The sequence below is a fragment of the Takifugu flavidus genome, chromosome 22 (assembly GCF_003711565.1).
Source record: "Takifugu flavidus isolate HTHZ2018 chromosome 22, ASM371156v2, whole genome shotgun sequence".
NCBI classification, from domain to species: Eukaryota; Metazoa; Chordata; class Actinopteri; order Tetraodontiformes; family Tetraodontidae; genus Takifugu; species Takifugu flavidus.
In genome coordinates, this window is record NC_079541.1 from 3,382,346 (window position 1) to 3,403,287 (window position 20,942).

Here is a 20,942-nt window from a genome sequence, read left to right on the forward strand (position 1 = left end):
TGTTGTAGGACTTTTCGAAACATCCTCCCAAATTAACCATTTCTTTTTTTTTTTGAATGGGTTTGGGCTGTGCGTTGCCATGGCATCTGCAGAGAGCGGAGGGTGAAGCAGTTTGTGGAGTCTGAAGTTCCTGAACTCGGAGCTCTGCTCCAACGGCTCATTCTTCCTCCCTCACAAACGCTCACTGACAGTGTTGTCAGCCCAGATTAGACGAGGCTACCACTGAAGCCAATATGCTTTTTAGCCCTGGACAGTTTTTATAGGTGTATGTTGTGCCGGATCCCTGCAGAAGGAACAGAAACGCTCTCAGCCGTTGAAAATTAATTTATTAAAAAACACAGCTCCCCCTGGAGGCCAAAACGGCTTCTAAATTCATGAGGTGGAAAACACAAGGAAATATGCTGCTTAACGAAGCGGGTTTGTCTGTTCGCCTCACCTCAAAGCGTGTGTGCTGTCATGCGTGTCCGTGGTGGATGCCGGACCCATGGCGCACGTGCCTCTGGCTCTTCTCGCAGCGTTGAGGAATGGAGGAAGCTTTCGTTGAAGGAGGAAGAACGTGTGGCATTATCTCGCCACACATTCTCACTTTCTGTTTTTCTTCAATGTCTCAACTCCTGCAGGCGGTCCGCACTCTGTTTTCTTTCACCCTACACACAGGCGCGCGTGCACACACACACACACACACACTCATTCTGATCCAAAGACCTTTCGGGGTTCTGTTGTGGGTGAAATACTGGTAGCAGTCCCTGCATCAGCGTGTTCTCTAGGAGATAAAATGAAAGGAATTCCAGCCCACTACAAAGTATCGACACAAAACGGTTGCGTTGTTTTTCGATTACGCTCTTCGACGTGGGCGGGGTCTACATAACGAGGCCGTACGAAACGCTCACGGCACCATTATCGCGCTAACACAACTTGTTCGGCTGTGAAAAATGTTTTGTTTTTGTACTGGTCCCCCTTTTCCTTAGCAGAGTCTGAACAGAAGAGAGAGAAAACATGATACGATTTGTTTTTATTACAGTTGGAGACAAAATCCACGTTACAATGTGCAGAATCCAAACTGTAGCAAGAATTCACTAAACATTTGGTTATGTTTGTAAGTCGTTAAGTGTCCGTTTATTTCATCAAATGTAATGAAGCAATCGCTAAACACATGCAGACGACAGCTAGCTAGCTCATTGTCTTCATGCAAGAAACAACAACATTTTCTAAACATACTTGCATGTTCAAAGTGAGCTCTCTATGAATGAAATAAATACTGTAAAAATGTTGAAATTCATCAAACCCGAACTTTTGTCTCGTTTCCAACAACTCTGTGGGCGAGTTGAGGTAATAAATAGCGTCTTTTCGATGTAATCTCTTTCAGTCCTTTCTGTAAAAAAACTTCCCGTCCTTCCTGTTTGTTCCACTTTGTTCCTTGATTGTCCGATAATGATCCTTGGTGTTTGTTGCTCTTTTCGTATTTGGTGTCCGCTGGTTCCTCTGGGCGCCATCCAATTCCATCCAAACTTCATTCCAGGTCTCTTAACCTGGTTCCTAGATGATGGTATCACCCAAGCTGTGGTCATCAATGTTGATCTTTGTGCACTGGTAGTTGCCACTAGTTATGGTCTGATCACTGGCTGGTGGAGCTGCAGGAATCTGGAGTGCGCATGAAGCCCCAGGTGAAGGCGTTTGCAAATGCTAATGTCTGCTCGGCCTTGGAGAATGTGCTTAACGTCGGAATCTGTAATCACATGGATGCGTATTTTGGAGGCCTTGAATGTTTCCAACCCCCCACCTCTTTCAGGCTTCAAAGGCTGGAAGATAAAAAAGAAGATGAAAGAGTCAGAATGAGAGACATAGTATCGACATATCTTTGCAATTTTTCACATTTTTCCACGTCTTAATATGTTTGTGTGCATCTTTCCACTGACCGTTTTAAAGCTATTGTCTCTCAGCTTCCTCATGGCCTGCCTGGGACACTTTGGAGTCAAACTGTGGAACTGTGGACACGTTCTTTTCTGACAGTACGGTGCACGAGTTTGAGTTCTGTCTGTAGATTCAACGATCTTGTCCAGGGACGCCCGAGTCAAAAGACTCGGCTGCTGATGCAAAGCCAAGAACCTCCTCCAGTCTCTACGGACCGTCCCTCAGTCCTTTTGATGGAAATGTAGACCCCAAAAACAAGACATTTTCTTCCATTACCCGGCTGAAAAAAAGCCAGAAAGAAAGCTGGGAAACGATATGTAACTTTGTGGAAGTGCGTTTGGTTAAAGGAAAAGTGTTGACTGGAAGTCCTTTACCGGAGCATCTATACAGGCTCAAGAGATGCAGATTTTGCTGAAGGGGATTTAATAAACAGCAGACTCAGCGGGAACGCAGCAGGTTTGCTTGTTTGAAGAGCAAGACGATCTGGTCGTCTGTCTTCGAGGCAGGAGGAGCGGTCCTTCCTTTGACAGGAAGAGAAAACGCGTCATCCTCAGGGATTCTGATGACAGAAGAGAAAAACCCATCATCTCCTCTTTTGTGTGTTAATAACGTAATATTTTACACCGTTTGAGGGGTCAAATTAGAAAATGAGCGAGTGCAATTTCTGATTTCATGACTCTTGGAATTCTTATGCGGTGGAGAAAAATGGCACAGCTTGAATCAGTGAGACGGAAGCTGTTTCGTCTAATTTAACGGCAGCATTGTCGTCCCTGGACGTGTGCGTTTATCCCCCGTTTGTGATGATTCCATGCAGCGTCACGGCCTTGTGCTTTTTCCTGAAGACAGGAACACAGGCTTAGGGAAATTACAAGCACTTCCACCTGTCGACACGCGCACATGCAGCCTTTCCGCCGGCGCGGGGTCGCTGAGGCGTTAAGGCAAAACTGGCCTCCTCGCGGAAAGGAGAGGTCGGGGATGCTGCAGCACACGCAGCTAACGTGTAGAACCTGCCAGAGCTTTGCTGGCGTGTCTTCGTGGACTTCCCTGTGGTGGGATCGACCATATGGCTCCGCTCGTAAGTGTGTTCCTCACCGCCCCGCTATGTGCGATTTCTCAGCATGCGCGAGTGTCCGCTCAGGCCGCGAGAGAGTAAGTGCTATTAAAGGGGGAAAAATCTATATTTTTATAGAGTAATTCAGGCTTGACTGGGCTGATGTCATCGCTGCTGGTTTTCACAATGGATGCAGAAAAAAAGCTCTTCAACAAACTATCCTTCAACTAATTAAACAGCCACAGCTGAATGGGCCTAATTGGTAGCACAGCTGTCTGTCCGGCTGCCAGATGCAGACGCATCCATGATCACTTTCACTGGGCGCCGTCTACCCACGTAAAGAGGGGAATCATTATCGTGCCTCTGCGTGAAATGGCTGCCACAGGAGGCTGTTGGGATTGTGAATATCTGCCTTTTCATTTGAGGTGAGCAGAGATGTTCTCAGATGTGGATTTCCCCACAGCTTCAGGTGCCCCTGAAGCTCTAACAGTCGCTTGATTCGGCAAACTCGGGGAATGTTTCTCAGAGGGAAATTCTTGGAGGCAGTAATTGGGATCACTTTTCAGACTATTGTTGAAGCCATCCTGGAATTTTTAATAAAGATCCATCCAGAACAAACTAACACTGATAAGATGCAACTTATTGTGGCAGTTATAGAGCAACACCGGCCTATTTCCTTGTCACCTTTCAGAGGGAACCTGAAGTCCGGCGCCTCCATTTTACAAGCAAAACATTTCCTGTTGTGCCCTCAGAGGACCTTACATTTCTATTTTTCGCTTGTTATAGTTGTAAAAAGCCCCGAGTAAAAAATATTCACCTCTCCAGCAGCCTAATTAATTTGGCGCAGTCCGAGCAAACAAATGGCGCCGATCTAGTGCGTCATCGCCGGGCATTGTAGGTGTTTCGTTTTACCTGCGAGCGCCGCAGCTGCAGCCCAGACGATGAGGAATGTGTGAGACTGGCAGGAGGGAAATCAGCGAGAATGAGACAGATTTAGAGTGGGAACGGTGAGCAAACATCTCGGAAGAAGTGAGCCTGCAGTCAGCTGGCGCGAAGCGGACTATAAATGGAGCAGGGATGCGATATTCTCGCTTCCAGGACTACATCAATGAAATTCAATTGAAGCGAGGTTCCGAACGCACCGCGCACAATTGAGCTCGTCTGCAGACATGATTCCTGTCAAATAATCATTTATAGCAATAATTTCCTCCATGGGTGCTAGCTTGAGGCTATACTGAGCTTGCGAGAGTGCTTCAGCCGGGCTGCCATGTCGCATATCAGAGTAACTCATTTACAAGGGGGCTGCCGATATCATCACCTTCAGAAAAGTCAGGATGTTCGATGTAGCTAGATGTTAAGAATGTTTGCGTGTCTATTTGTGTGGTCTCTGATCGCACACCCACTCAATGCTATGCTCACCATCACACACCATATAGGTGGTGGTTTACAACAATTGCCAATGTACTGTCGATAATGAAATATGGTAGCAAAGTAATGAGGTAAGGAGTTGCCGAAGGTGGGTCATGTATATTACACTTTTGAACAGCCTCGCCCATGTGACCATCAGAGACTCTGCAGTTGGGTTGAGCTACCTTATGTTTGAAAGACATTCTTCCATATAAACCAGGTCACCAGCATCTCTGGTCAACCTCAGGTTCACGTTCCTGGACTTGAACCCTTGAGAAGCTGTTTCTTATAAGTTTTCTGTAATAAGTGCATTAATATCACAACGTGCCCTTTTGTAGTCTTGAGTCTGGTATTTTGTCCGGCGTTAATGGTCCGTTTGTTCCTTTTCACCAAAGGAAATGACTTTGTCTCAGTAATATTGCATGGAAATTGAACCGCTGAACCGTTTTCTCTTTGTTTTATCGTCAAATTAAGCATTCACTGTTGATTGTCGGGGTAATTAGATTCGTCCTTGACTGACAAAATGATTACATTTGCTCTATTGATCAAACGGCAGAGCAGATCTTTCCCTTTAGTTGTCAGGGCTCGTACAAAACATTGGTAAATATCACGAACCCTTAAAAGCCTGCTCAAAGATTGACTCTGGAAATAGCTGCTGTGTGCTACCATCTGCTGAAAATACACCGATGGAGCCGCGTGAGATGTGAGGAAGCCGCATGTCCTCCGATTTTTACTGCCTGCTCTGTTTTAGAGGGTTTTTCCCCCCCAATCCCAGAGGAGACTGGTGACTCACCATCACCATCCTGTCTGTTGCGCTCCAGGTGTGAATCAGGCTGTAAATGGTATTGTTACAGACACGCTGTTCCCACCGGCAGAAAATGACATCACACGGTCCCCACACGTGGCCCTCCCCATCGCGCTTGTCTCCATGGATTATTTTGCTCACCGCCTCTTTTTTGCTTTATGTCGCCCTCCCCTTGCTCCCTCTGTCAACCTCAAGGACTTATAAAATTTGCTGTCCCGTTGCAGAGGTAAGAGCCTGGGTGGTATTAAAATGCAGGGATGTCTGTCCCAGGGGGTCTGGAGGGGGTGTCATAGCGTCACAACATCGCCCTTACAAGCCTTTTATGTCTCAGGAGGCCACAAGAGGCTGAAATACATTTAGAAAATTTGTTTTTGGCGCCCATAATTAGACATTTTGATGTAAAATAGTCAGAATAAACAGATAATAAATAATTTACGAAAATAGATCATTTGAAGGACTTTCTAACTCTAGCCAAACATTAAAAATGTATCATGTTTTGATATTTATTGAGCCAATTTTGATTTTACCTGGTCTTGTTTTCATCCATTTGTTGCTTCATTTTTATTTTTATTTTGATAAACGCACCAGACCCCTCACACAAAAACACAATCAAATATTTAAAAAAATATATATATTTTTTTACAAACATGACTAAGAAGGCATGTTTTACAAACATGTCAGAAGGATATTATTCATATTTTAATATATTCATTGTAAATGTTGAACAATGTCTGAACAGATTTAGCAAACAAAGTTATTTGCAACTATTTACATTAAAATGCAGACATTGCCTCAGGCTTCTTCAGCGTCGACTGTCTGAAAGAAGAGGTGTGACACATTTTAGATTCGTTGCATGTTTACAGCTCTTCCTTCCAATAACACATTTACCTTTTATTTCTTTAGTAAATGCACACATGAAAATAATCAGGAAAAAATGTGTATCTATTGTCAGATGTTAAAATATTCCAAATGCTGTTAATGTCCAATAATTTTGCATCCCAAAGAGACAAATTTTAATTGTAATTTTCCAATTATAAACTTTCATTTCAAATTCATGCGCTAGCTTCGAAATGGCAATGATTTTTTTAATTCTTATACTTTCTTTGGGCAAAATGCCTTCAAATCATAAATACTGGACTTTCTTATATTAAAGATGTTATAAAATAATGTGAGTAGCAAAGCCCTGAGGTGTCAGGGTTATAAAAAATGCACCAGGAAGAGGAAACCATAAATTTACAATGTTTAATGCACATCGTCTGTTCGGCTGCTCGAATTAGTGTGGGAGTATTTCTTATATAGGGAACAGGCCAAGATAAATATAAAGCTGGGAGTCCAGATTAAAATATTAATCAAACTCTGAGACGTTTGGTATGTCTTCAGCAGGAGACCGTATTGCTCATAAACTGCTCAAAGAGCCTTTGGAGGCTTGAATACCCTCAACAGCGAGGTCCAGACCTCCCTATCCTAGTGGATGTTCCTGGACAACCTCACCATGGAGGCGTCCAGCTGTCATGCCTTGCTCTACTTCAGGGGTGCCGAAACCAAGTCCATGAGGGCTGTAGTCCAGCCGGGTTTTCAGTCCTCCCACGCAGAAAATGTGTTTCAACAAGGCACCTGGGAACCCAGGTGAAAGAATACCTGGTACCTGCCTGGTAGGTCAGAAAACCCACTTGGATTTTGGCCCACCAGGCCTTGGTCTTGACGTGCCTGCTCTACTCTGGGCACCTCTAGAATGACCAAGCCTCAGACAAAGCTCATTTTATCTATTTTTAACATGATGTTGTTTTCAGCCACAACACTGGTCAATTGGGTGCTTTGCCTTTGATCTCATCACTTTTGTTGCCACGAAAAGACCTCCAGATATTTGAACTCCACTACTTGGGGGCCAGATCTCCTTCCCAAGCTGGAGAAGTTCCAACAATAGGGTATATAAAACCTAGTGTGTTTTTCTGGCATGTAGGGACGGGCATTAATATTTATGAAATAGTCTGCATGTATGCGTGTATGTAAGCATGTATGCATGCATGTATGTGCTAAGAGAGCTTGTATGGGGGTTCCATGATTGTTGGAATAATTCTTGAGAGCATTTTGATGCTTTTCCAAAAATTACATGTCAAAGTAGCATTTGAAATTATAACGCAGCGCGTTAACATCCACACGGTTGTTTGACAAATTCGACGGTTGGTCGATATGCGTAATTGAATGTGTTCTTCAGAAATGTGAAGCGCAGCGCTACGACTGAACTGATGGATTTTTCATTTTTTCTAAAGTCAGAGAACATCGCTCCAGGCTGCCATGTCAACGCTCATTCTTCCACAAGTTTTTAAATTCAAAACAAAACAGACGGAGGAAGGCATAAATAAAGATGAGGGTAAATAAAGCAAAAAAGCGCAGATAGAGAAACTTCTCTTCTCATTTATGTCTGTCCTTTAACCTCAGCATTGGCATTTGTCATTTATTCGCTTATTGACTGCCTTAATTCATGCTTCTAAAAGTTCATTTGTTCCTTGATGCACATCAGACTTCTCAAAATAACTCAACTCGCATTTTCCGGTTGGTGATATAACAAATACAATTATAAAATTTGGCTTGCAGCCCGGCTACCCCCCCAGAATTAACCTTTTTCCAGTGTGATCACAACAGCTGATTGGCCATCAGCGCTCCCTTCCGCCAATTATCAGTCCTGGTCTTCCAAAACACATCCGACCTCCAGCTAACCCCTTTGTCTTTTCAGTTAACACTCGACAATGAAGGCTAAGCTGATGGAGGCACAAACGCTGAGCTAGAAAGCCAATGAAAACACAGATGGCTGGTTTGATACATCAGGGTGGCAGGCCAGGGAGTTCTCAAGCTTTATTGCGAGGTGAATTTGAGTCTTTTGGGTCGCGAGAGGACCTGTGACTCCACACGATGCATAAACGGTGGAAACACTGGTCCACCAGCAGCATCCTGGCACTGGGATTTTTAATATTTCATGGCACTTTCATATTTTCTAATATTTGTGAACGTGACAGCCTGTCACCACGGTTGTAATTGTGACTTTAGGCAGCTCTTTTGTGTTTTACAAATGTCTTTAATGGCGTTTTAGTAGTTGAAGGAACATTGATGGCACAGCGTGAAGCAGGAAATGGTTGTTAATTACAAAGGTATAATTTGTTGTTGTGGTCCATCAGCTTGTTATAATCTCATGATTGTTCAACATGTATTAGCTTAGTTAATTATTGGCCCAGGATGGGGTTTGAGGTTATGTTGGTGGAAGAGCCCTGAGCAATTTTCAAATTCTAAGCCATTAAACTTCCTGAGGTATCTAATGAGCATAAATCATCCAGTGAGAAAGAGAAGCATAACTGATACCTCAGTCCATCGTTATTGTTAGCGCATCAATTATTGATGTCTGTGTGGACTCCAAGATTTTGTCTCCCTTTAGTTAAGTATAGTTTCCAGACCTGAGTTTCTCTGATGCTTTTTTTCCAGTTTGGCACCTGAGGCAGCAAAGACTGTTTGATATGTTGTCGAGCTGAAGCTGCCGGACTGATCGGGAATGCTGATAGAGATCTGAGATCGTTTGAGCGCCTAAGCTCTGACAGGAGCGTCAGTCAAATGTCAGCTAACGTTTTAACACCGGGTGTAGCTGGACTGATGTCTGTTTCAGTGGCCATCGGAGGTTTGGTAGCATGTGGACAGCTGTACCTACAACAGAAGAGCTTACAGAGAGTCAGACTGAGGTCTGAAAAAAGGATTGAAAAGATTCTCTCCCCCGCTGCAGAGAAAAAACGATTAGAAAAAAATCTTCCTGCGAGCCAGTGTGAATACATTGTTATCTCAAGGCCGTGTATTCCAGCTCTTAATAAGCATGCTTGTAAATTGCCTTTTTCTCCAGGAATGTTTACACATTGGCGATCAATTTTGAACACTTCTGAGAACATTCATGGAGTGAACGTGTGGGACAAATCTGGCACCAAATTAATGAGGTTGCTTTTTTACAGCACACATAGATGTCACACACACACACACATGCTAGAAAGCATCAGCAAAGCAGCATTCTTTACTTTCTTTTTTTTTAACAAATTCCCATGTTGCCTTGCGGCGCCGTCACCACTGTCACTCACAAACTTTTGAACTAGCGCTAATGCTAACAGAGTGAGGCACAAAAGGTAACGTGGAGGGAAGAGAGGGAACGTCACAGCCAAGTAGATGAAAATGTGTGCAAAGGCAGAGCTGCGGCGAACAGAATGGACTGTTTAACAGAACGTCACAAGGTCCTCCTGAGAGTGCTCAACTAGAATACCTGATTACGCAATTATCATAGAGAGCAACAACAGCCTCTGGGCTGGACGTGAGTGGAAGTGCATTTGTTTGTGTCATTGCCTTCGGTAGATTAGTTCAATAGAAATGGTTTTGTGTGTGTGTGGGGAAGGGGGGGGGGGGGGGGGGGGGCAGAATACTGAAGACCCTGGCAGATTTAGAAGAAACAGACCATCCAACTGAATGGGGGCATGTTAAAAAAAGACAACCATGGCCACTGATTTCAAATAAAGTTGTTTTTTGGGTTTTCTCCTTCTGCTAATTGATGCCAAGTTGTCCTAGCTAAACCCACGACTTATTACAATGTGAGTTTCACCTAGAGCAGTGAGAAAGTTGCTATGCTAGGTGCTGCCACTGCATTATGTAATCAGGTCCCGAAGGGCAGGTTTTATGAAAAAAGTAGACAAACTATTTGTAATGCTTTTCAAGATTGAACCCCGCTTGGCTTTGAAATGTTCTCTCATCGTCATTCTGGACCTGGTCCTTGCACAACTCTTGTCCTGAAGTGATCACACTTCATTTTATGGTCTTTTATTGGCACCCTGTACCTCTCAAGGGTGAAAACAGCAATGTAAGGACACAACAAAAGCTGTTTTCTCTGATTCAGTAAGATATGAAATGACGAAGAGTGTCTGAGAGAGTGATGGACTGTGGAAAATAGAAGGGTGGATACAGGAGAGACAGCAGAACCAATTTTAAGGTTTTGGGGGGTTTTTTATTAACAAGGGGGAGATTTTGACAGAATGATGAGTCTGACGGCAACAGAAGGAGTCAGATCACGGGTATCACACTGGGCAAAATGCCTTTGGTAGAGCCAGAGAAAGAATTAAAGGTGTGATTACTCTGGAGCTCAGCTATTACTAAAAAGACTTTGAAAAAGGGTGACAATAACAGGGATTGACTGATGGAATCCGTTTAAGAACAGGAATCACAACAATAGCTAATGGAAGGTTCTAATGACCTGCAAGCGTTATTTAACGTTCTTTACTCAGAAGGTCGTTATATTTCACAACTTGGCTTGACATTTTTATCCCTTTTGCACCACAGCCGACACCTTTCTTGCTTTAAATTAATAGTCTGTTATAAATATAGCAAATTGTTAGCATCATTCCTGCTTTCCATGCTGTCACCAGGCTGGATTCAGGGAAAACATAAGTTCTCAGCTCAGAGACATCGTAAATGCAAAACAGGAAGAGGTATTACCTTCCTACTTCAATTTATCAGGTAACAACCGAACAAATGGAATCAATGGGGAAATGTTAGCCTGCAGTAAAGGAGCAGGCTGATGGATGAAGCAAACCCGTCCAAGAAGGAGAGTGAATGATAGTTAACCGGCCGCTTTTCACTCAATGGGAATTGCTCCCATGTGTATTGAAATCTCTTCCCCTGTCAACATGTGTTTTCCCCAGACTGCCAGACCTTTCAGGGTCTAGCAACAGCAATGATCCATGCTACAAGCCATGACTTATGCTCTTCCAACTCCAGTTGACCAAAAATAATTCAACTATTCCTCTAATTTTTTTTTCAATGCAAATGGACTGAAATAACTCCCTAAATTGCTTCTGAAGAGACCCATGCAGTGTGTGGAATCTGCTTCTTTCTGGTGTTTACCTCTGATGGATTGGACAGCAGGATACCTCAAGTTTCAGAGGATACTCAAAAACTCAGACTTTGAGGCAATAGTTCTTCTCAGTCCCAATCAATATCAGACTCCCACTGCATGGATGTTTAATGGCTTCAACTGAACATTAGAGCTAGTATTCATCCTTGATTATAATTACTGAAGCATTATTTCACAGGCTAAAATCACTGCACTTGTGATTAACCTGCCTGCTTTTGTGCCCTAAAATAAACTGCAATAGAAAATACCTAAATGTGAAGCTGTAGCATTGCCTTGCCCCCCTGATTAATTTCAAAATGAAATTAAATTTGCGTTCTCACCCACATTAGAGAAGCTTAAATCTTAGGTGCGGGAGAAATTTCCGATTGTTGGTGACTCATGACGACGGTAATTCCTCAAATCCGGCTCACCGGCTAAATGAGCAGACGCGCCTCTATCGCTCTGCAACACATTGGTCGTTGGCAATGCGTTAGTCTGACAATATAGCGACTGGTCGAGCAATTGTGATTAAAGCAATTATGATGGAAGTTTGCTCAGTGGCCCGTGTCCAGTAGCTTTACCTGGGTAGGGTGCCAACAGAATTCACAATGCAAAAACAAGGTACCGTGCGCGGTTACTTGATGACAGCATCAAAACTGACAAGCATCCATCAGATGGCTGCAAACATTTAGAGTTTTGTCTTCAGTCATACTCGTTGGACAGTCTGCAAGCTAAAAGAGGCGAGCAAAAATTAAATGTGAAGGCAACTGTGGCTACTTTTTATGACTTGTGATTTGGACCAGGTGATGATATTTTTAGTCATGAGTTGTTAACATGAATTAAAACTACACCAAAACAAAAACTCCAGGAGATGCAAATCACCTTCTGTTTGCCCCAGAGGGCTTCCTGAGACACTTGGGGCATCCACGTAGCACACTGTTGCATCAATGCGGATCTGACTCACTGACCTGGATGCACATTGAGATTGAAATCTGAAAAAGTGAAAGAGACAGGGAGAGTACAAAACAGCCTGAGAGATTTTAGCATGTTTATAGAGAAAAAGAGCGGTCAAGTCAGACCTGATGCTGGGAGGCTGAAAGCTGAGTCGTTCTTGGTGACTTGTTTTTTTTATTACTTTATCTAATCCCTTTTAAACTTGCTGAAATGGACATATGCAGAGGAAAAAAAGGTTTAGAGGTAGACGAGGGGGAACTAGAGGGACAGAAGCTGGACGAGTGACGTTTTTGATGTGGTTTTCAATTTTGTTCAACTCTGATGTCAATAGGGGGCATTGAAATAGAAATTGGAATAGTGGGAGGGGAGGGAGATCTGAGGATCCCACGGGAGGAAAATCCCTGGCGGTGGAAAGCCGAGAAATATCCGTTCTGCTGGGATATTGAGCATTTATCCTAATCACTCATCATCAGTGTATATCAAAGAACACGTGTTGCCATGGCAGCAGTTAATATTCATGTTGACATTGAACAGCCCAGTTATTTTCCACCCATCCTGTCCTGCACAGGCCTTTTAATAGTTGTGTGGCTGTTTGATGGCTGCAGATTCAGAGCAGCCAAAAACATGCAGGCAGTTTAAAGTGTTCGCCACTGTGCTCCCTTTCCGGGTTTGTGAGCAGAACCACCCTGAAGCAACCAAAATGTAACCTTTTATTTCTCTGACTCACAACTTTTTGCCTGTCTTCATTTGCCCCACTGTCGGCTCCCCTCGTAGCTTAAAGATGAATTAGCTCCCAACAAACCCTGGAATTAAAGTTTAATTATGATTTTTTTTTTTAAAAGAAAGAAAGAAAGAAAGCCTGCTTTCAAGCATAGATCTTGTGAAATTTGCTCTCCTGTTAGTGAACTTCTGTGGGGATGATGCAACCGGCATCACTTTTATGGAAATGACTGAGTGGGAGGCTCAAAATTTGGAAGTAAAAGCAAATGTTTTCCTCCATGTTCAGTGACCTAGTACATCCATCCATCCATTCTTTATATATTCCACCACCTAATCCCCAGGGGATACGTGAGTCTATCCCAGCAGTCACTGGGAGAGAGGCAGGAATGCAGCCTGTAGAGGTCACCAGTAGATTGCAGGTCACACAATAAGTGGGAGTAAACAGAGTCCCCAGAAAAACAACATGCACACACTGTTGTGCTACTATCTTTGTGAGCACATTTATTGACATAATAGATCCTTGAGCTCCATACTGTGACATCGGGTAACCTAGACCATAACCTTACTCCTCAAAACAAGACTTAATTCAGGCCTGAAATAGCCCAGAAACAATATCTTAACTCCCCACAAATGTCCTGACTTTGCCTCAAAATGTAGCGTAAACAAGAACACACACGCACAGGCGCAGGAAGAACATGGTAACACACAGAGAATGACCTGAAACACAGATCTTTGAGTCAGTGCACTCAGCATACCAGGTCCTGAGCAGGTCACAATTACTCACTATATCTTTTGTCTGATGTTAGCATAAGCATGCGACAGCAAAACAAAGTTTGTGACAACACTGGTCTGTCTCCTGAGATAAACTAGTGAGCGGACAATGTGGAGAGGATAATGCAGCAGGACGGCATGTATGTTTGTGCGTGGGTGTGTGCGCACGCACGTGTGTGTCATCAGTGTTCCTCCTGGTTAACGTTAATGTCTGTGATGACTCCGCCTCATAACCTTTATTGCAGCCGGGCTCACCTGTGTCGTGATTGAGTGGAAAGCAATTCTGAATCCCTCCAGACAGAACACAAAAATCGAGGGAAAAAGGAGATACCTGAAAAGCAGCAGAGTGGGGGGGGGGGGGGGGGTGGTGGTGTTGGGAAAGAACTGAGTGAGCGTTGGAAAGACAGAATCCACAGACGAGCCACAAAGAGCAGATGTGATGAGGCTTACAGAATTCAGTCATATCACCACGGAGACACTAATGGAGACAAATACAACCAGGCATTTCTCCTCATAACTATATATCAATAAGTCAAATGATGTTTTAAGCTAACTACTCCACTCAGTTAGAGTGACTCTTCTGCAACAGCGTACGCCCACAGAATCACGATTTGTTTTTCTTTTTTCTTTAAGCACCTCACCGTTCGAGTGGCTGATCTCATCTGAATGCATGTGTTGGTGTTAGAGGATAATACCTGCTCCGGTTCCCTGATTATTTGGAGAAAAGGAGGAAAGAAGAAGATGACGATAAATCAATAAGCTGTTTTTTTATTCTTTTTTTTTTAACCATGATTAATAACTGCCCAAGCAAAGTGCATCACATCATCGTTAATATTAGCATCACTGGTTCTTCTTTGCAAGTGGACTTATTTAAACACGCCCAACAGCGCTGCACCCAGAATGCAGAGCTTAAAGTTAAGGTGTAGCGATTTGATAGATGTCCTCATTCCCTTTAGAAAGATGTGAGTTTTAGCAAATGTACAAAAATAACAACCAAATCTGTGCACATGTGTGACCAGAGGGGGCGCCAAACCACAACACTGACTGGTCATGTGACGGCTGGTGAAAGACAGAGGCCTTTATAGGAAGATGAAGTACGTGAGTATGTATGATAATGTGTGTGTGTGTGTGTGTGTGTGTGTGTGTGATCTGAATCCATTACTAGAGGTGCAGTCAATCACAGTGGAGTTAAGACCGACCTTATTATGATAAGAAACAATAAGACAGACCTAAAGCCTGTGGGGACCACTGATAAGGCCAAACCGTGTCAGAGTGTGTGTGTGTGTGTGTGTGTGTGTGTGCGCACGCGCGTGCGTGTGTGTCGCTACATCGCCCTCTCACTCCTTAAGAAGGAAACAAGTGATTAGACTCTAAGTGGGTTCACTGGTCCGCCGGGCCGCGGCTCGCGCATGTACTTAAAATCCAACATCCTGGCAACGATGACTCTATTTAATTGTTTCTTTTCTGGGGGATGAAATTATCAACAGCCCTTTGGGAAAAACAGAGTTTGTTTGAGCCAAATTACACGGCTTTAAAACTCTCTCGGAATGGGAGAGTGTGATGAGATGGGATGCAGGACAGGATAGGACAGGGAAGCTAATGTCTAAAAGGTTCTTTTTCTCATTACGGTGAAACGACCTGGTGTGTATTTATGCGTGTGGAAAGACTAAAAGCTGTTAAATTGTCAGTCCTCTGAAGTCGCCCAGCTGAGACGGAGCCTGGTGGGTCTTAAAATTAATACCAACCTGTCAGAAACGTATGTCAAGATTGTGAAAATGTCGGAAAGGCCGCCGCAAATTTGGCTCTTCTCTGACTTTCCTTCTCGGCTGCACTTGAACTCACCACGCGGCACCATCGCGTGATTGAAAAAAAAAAGTGTCTAAAGTGCTGAAATCAAGGGCAACGAACAGCTCAAGTTGCTAAGTTACCTCCCACCAATCACTGTGTTGGGGAAAACCAGGTAGGTAAGGTAAAAATCCTCCAATTCATTCGGCATGTTTTATATTTCATGCATAACCTTTGGAATTTACTTTAGTTTCGCTAAGCTCTTCCCGCCTGACCTTGAGCTGTGATAAAATGAAGTGCAGGATGTTGGTGTTTATGTGTCAGAAGGGAACATGGAAACAGCTTTGCTTTATAGGGAACATGGCAGGTCCGGTTAGTATGCACACTATTCAGGGCATATAAATACTGTTGTCACTTGCAGGCCCTCAGGTCGTAAAGCCTGGAGAAGAGATTCCATCAGATCAGTGAACATGCTGTGTGTGTGTGTGTGTGTGTTCTTGGAAATGGTACATAGCGAGGACCAAAGTATTGAATTTTATCTGCCAAGCGAGGACGATATTCAGGAGCGGGGACGTTTTGACTGGTCCTTTACTTCAAAGGTCAAGGTTAGAATTAGGTTTGGGCTAGGCTAGGAGTTGGGCATTTAGTTGTGATGGAAAGCGTAAAATCCTGGGAAATGTTACATGTCAATGGCCCTCACAGTGACAGGGGTTCAAATGTTGTGTGTGTGTGTGCATGTGTGAGTGTGTATGTGGAATGACTAAAGAGACCTAGTTGACAGCTGGCATTTTCATGGCATCTCCTTGCTGATTCTGGTCCCCCACCTGTCTCTTTCTCTTTTTTCAACAGGCTTCTGTCTCTATTATCACAAGCACATGCCTTCTTGTTTCTTTTCCTTTTCCCCTCCTTTTGATTCCTGATTCCTCCCCCTCGTTATTTGCTTATTTTCTCCTCTTATTCATGCCCTCTGTTGTTTATTATCCTCTCCACAGGCTCTCTACTGGAATATAATGAATCTTATGTCTTTTACAAGCCCCAGTCTCCCTCATCTCTCCTCCACCTCTCCCTCTTGCCACTCTTTCACCTTTTCCTGTGCTTTATTCACTGGCCAAGATCCATCCGGCTGGTTACCGCCCGTGTAAGAGTCACCCGGAGGACACTCCAGGGAAAATGAGAAGGAATGATTTTCCCTTTACTTTACGTGAGGATGAGGAGCTGCTGTGTAAATGAGGAGGGGGATTCTGGTCGGAGTGCACAATTGGGGTTCGACAGCTGAAATCTTAAAATAAAGAGGTTTTATTTTCGGTGCTGGTGCAGGTGCACCCAACCGGCCGTCTGCAGGTCTCCTGGTTACACGAGAGATAAATTGCCAATCAATTTTTTTTTGTGCGCTGAAAGTAATATTGCTCGTCTTGCTCTCATGTTGCCAATATCTTCCCTAATCATCCTCGTATTGATTCCAGTGGCAGAAATTGACAGGCCTTGTGTTTTCAGGTGCCTCCTGATAAACAGCCTTTACCCAGAACACTGACATCCCCAGAATTACTTTCTGATCAGGTTATTGATTGAATTTGTGGCAGAATTCCGGTGGCCACAAGGGCTCAGAATCATACCCGTCTGATGTCCACCATATGAACAACTACTAAAATGAAGTTAAATACTAATTATTATGCATTTTCGTCATGTTCCTGCACGTGGCTCATGCGTGTCCCACAGTCATGTTTCATGAAACTCAGAAGAACATCGGGTCGGATGATTAAAACAGCAGCAGTCGTGTGCAAAGCGTCGTCAAACGTGCTTAAACAGTTAATTAACCTCCGTTCCTTTAATGAAACAGGCGCGCCAAGTCCTCGGCGTGTAGCCGCTGAGGTGACGCAAGATTTGCCAGGAAGACGGCAAGATCCGCTCTGAGAGGCCGAGGCGCATGCAGCCAAGCATGATGTGAAAGCAGGAAGGAATTAATTGCACTTTCCAACGCGTCCCCGTCTGGGCGATAAAGCGTGCGTGCCCACGCTCGTGCCCCATCTCGATAGCGCGCCATTGAAACGCATTAAAGCGCTGTTGACTCCGGACCAGGTTGAGTTTGCTCACGAGTGTTTCGACACGTCGCTCGAATCACCGGCAGTCACCCAGCTTATTACCATGGAAACTCCAGAGAACACAGACAGTCGTGGTGTTTGTTGCCGCAACGATGGAGGCTGAATCAGCTGTAAAATGACTGACCTGCTCCAGTTTGTGTAGTTTGTGCTACTTTATTTGAGCTGCATCTAATGAGGCTCGTTTCTCTTCCTCCCTCCGTTTCTCAGGGGCCTCTATTTATCTGTGATTGTGAACTCAATCGATGTCCGTCAGAGCGAGCTTTTCAAATTGGCTGCAATTTGTTAAATCCGTTCTTTGGGTGGAAATATAAAACTTTAAGGTACAACTTAATTCCCCCAAGAATGCTGCCATCATGTGTTTTAAGATAATGTTCTTAAGAGAGTTTTCAACAGTTCATTTATAGCTTTAATGTGTGAAAGCGCATCACATCCTCCCAAGTGTTGGACAGCTTGAGACTGATGGGAATTAGCATCTTTTGCATAAAAAGTCTCAACATCTGCTCACAGAACTGGTACATTATCATTTTTTGATGCATTAGTCAGTAAATGATCTGCTGAAACAAATCCAAAGCCTTTTCTGATAAGATAAACTTAATGCTGTTGCTAATTCAGCTTCAAAATAAACTGGCTGTGCGAAGAGAGAAATTCCTTGATGATGTTCTGTGGAGCAGCCATGTCGTTTTCTTTGCTGTCTCCACTGAGTGAATTTGCAATCATTCGGTTGCATAAACGTGAGTGTTGGCCAACAAGCCAGTTCCCTGCAAAGATCAGTGACGGTCCTTAATATTGACTTTATTGGCTGCTGTCAGCATGGGGGCATCTCGATTAGCCCAGTTTATGGAGTGTTTGACTTTGAGGCAGCAGATATTTGGCATGAATGACAGTGCTAGCATTAATAATAACCTCCTGGGCTGTGAAAGGAAAACAAACCGTGAAGTTTCCTTGAATTTATGTAAAATTGGCAATTGTTCCTTGCAAGACTGTGTCTATTTCTTGTAAACTTGCACATTTTTTCCCAACATCTGCCTCCCTCTTTTGGATATAACAGTTCGGTCTTTTCCTAGGTATGTTTCCCCTCATCTATAAGCATTTGATAAGCCTGACAGAATCTGTGAGAGAATCCAGGACTATTTTTCCTCATTACAGCGACTCACCTAAATTCAAGGTATTTCACAGCACAGCTGGACGGACGGCTCGCTGAGCTGTCACGGGCACAGCAACGGGAGGCTGATTGCTTCTGTGGCTCTTCAAATGGTCCTCGCGGATGTCCGGCAAGATTGCCTGAGGTTCCTCTGTCATCATGGTAATCGAAAGAGAAACGGCTGATATGTAGTCGTGTCTAGCTGTCATTCTCCCACCTCGCTGTTAATATAAAGTTAATGGAAGGTTATTCTCAAGAGGAAACACCTTTCATTGATGGTAATGGAGCCTTTGCAAACGCTAACTGACGTGTATGTTGATGCAGGTGCTAACCTTTGTAGCGCTTCGCACGTGTCGCATCTTTCCGTCCCGGGAGATTGACGTGATCTTTCTGTTGTATTTTCTCGCTCTGGTTTGCAGCCTGTGTGCTGACACATGATGCACGTGGCTAATTTGAAAACAATTCCGTCTCAGCGCTCTTCCGCATGCCGTGCACACTCTCGATGTGTCAGGTCCTTTGTTGAGAAAATCAGCACTTAGTGGCAGTAATTGTGCAGTTGAGGGAGAAAACAAGTGCCGTACTCCTTCTCTGAATCATTCCTTGCTTGTTCTCATCTGCTTTCAATTAAAACAAAAAAAATCCGAATCCTAACCCTCTTCCGTTTTTAAGACCATGGAAATAGTTTTAAAGGATTGTGGATTAATGTGGGTTGTTAGTATTTGGGAACACAATCGTGATAGAGAATGTTTTTCTTGTATATTATATTCAGGTGTAAAATATCCTGTGTGTTTGGGTTAGCGTCGATAGGGTCAGGGGTGAGGTTAAACATCTGAAGCAAGAAAGCACTTGGAGGATAAAAAAATCTGCTGCCTGGAAAAGATTTATTTCAGGCCAAATGAATTGTTTTGTTACGATGCAGCCATCAAGTAGTGAAATTAGAAAACGTTAGAAGGTAGAGCAGAAACCCCTCAAGGACAGAGCTGTAAGGGGCTCTTGAGAGCCCACAGAATTACACTAAATTGTGGTCGGGTGGTTGGTATAAAATACCTACAGTGAGGCGGGCTATGCTGGAATTGTTGTAAAGAATCAAGGTCCGAGGGAGGACGTTGAGCATGTTGTGAAACTTAAAGGAAGGGGAGGAGAGGAAATACAGAGTGGCTGGAATAAAGGTGTTGGTACCTTGCCATTGAGTTCTTGTTTTTCCCTGTTACCAGCTGTGTTTTTACTTTCTTAGTCCCCTTCTGGCAGCTTGAATCAACACAATAAGGTTTCCTGCGATTTCATTATGGCGCCGCTGGCCGTAAGGGCCTTTGTGCAAGGGTTGGATGGAAGGTTCCCAAGAGAGTTGAGAGAGAATGCAGTCAGATATTTGGAAGATGAAGGGCGAGAGAATGGGATGAATCAAGCGTTGAACCAGGCCGGAGCCAAAGTAAATGCAGGGGGGCGGAAGTAAGAAAGAAAAATAAGGAGAGCGGCATCGGAGGAGGGAGGAATCGATGGATGGATACTGACATCATACTCAGGGGAGGCCTGTTATAATGGTGCTATGTATCCACTTGATTGGCCACGAGCAGCATGGGGGCTCATAGAGGCGCAGATCAGTCTCGCACCTTCTGCGTTTTCAGGTCAAAGAGCACCGAGCAGAGATTGGATCACTCTTGGTGCTCCTTAATGGAGGCGGGGGCTCGGGGGGTTGGGGGGCGGCGTATTACCCCCACCCCCGATCCACAGCCCTCAGAGAGAAAGGCAAGTATCTTCCTTTGGTGAAAGTTAGAGGTGGTGCAAGGTGACCATGAGGGATTATACACACCTCTTCCATTTTTTAAATGAGCTGGATTCCCACGAAGAAGCGCTGTCAGTTGTCTTTGTTTGACCCTCAAAGTCAAGGATGTTTTAGCGAATAACCGTGACGACGTGACACTCACTCTCCGGGTTTTACAGTTACTTGTGTTGTGATGCTCTGCTTCTGTCCCAGTTACACACAGGCCCAGGCGTGAGGGGAAGAACGTTGATCTTGTCTGTGTTTTGGTGCAGGTGCTTGAAATCTGCAGGTACAGCAATGTATGCGGTCCCGGAGGGGCCTCGCAGCTGGTGCAACCTTTTACAAATGATGGGTGGGTGTTCTCAAATAGCTGGAGTGCCTCCTACAACTGTATTATTTCCATGACAACGTCATTTAGTTCATAAAAAGGTTATGAACCCAGTGAGGACTTCTCTCTCTCTCTCTCTTCTCTTCTCTTCTTTCTCTTCTCTTCTCTTCTCTTCCTTCTCTTCTCTCTCTTCTCTTCTCTCTCTCCCTCTCCTCTCCTCTCCTCTCCTCTCCTCTCCATTGATCCGTTAGTAATTTCCAGTTAGTCTTCAATCGAAGCCCCTTCTCTGCTGACCTGTAAAAC

General features: G+C 44.1%; 1 protein-coding gene and 1 long non-coding RNA gene across 6 annotated transcripts in view; one reads left to right on the plus strand and one right to left on the minus strand.

The window, feature by feature from the left end:
- The window catches only part of grm8a (glutamate receptor, metabotropic 8a), a 125,097-nt gene that overhangs the window by 66,372 nt on the left and 37,783 nt on the right, over positions 1-20,942 (plus strand). The gene's annotated exons all lie outside the window — the stretch shown is intronic.
- LOC130519550 (uncharacterized) lies at positions 96-20,759 on the minus strand. The gene is made up of 3 exons (XR_008948354.1): positions 18,882-20,759; positions 18,563-18,770; positions 96-1,799 (listed from the first exon to the last, which is right to left on the minus strand). It is a non-coding gene; the product is annotated as an uncharacterized LOC130519550 (long non-coding RNA).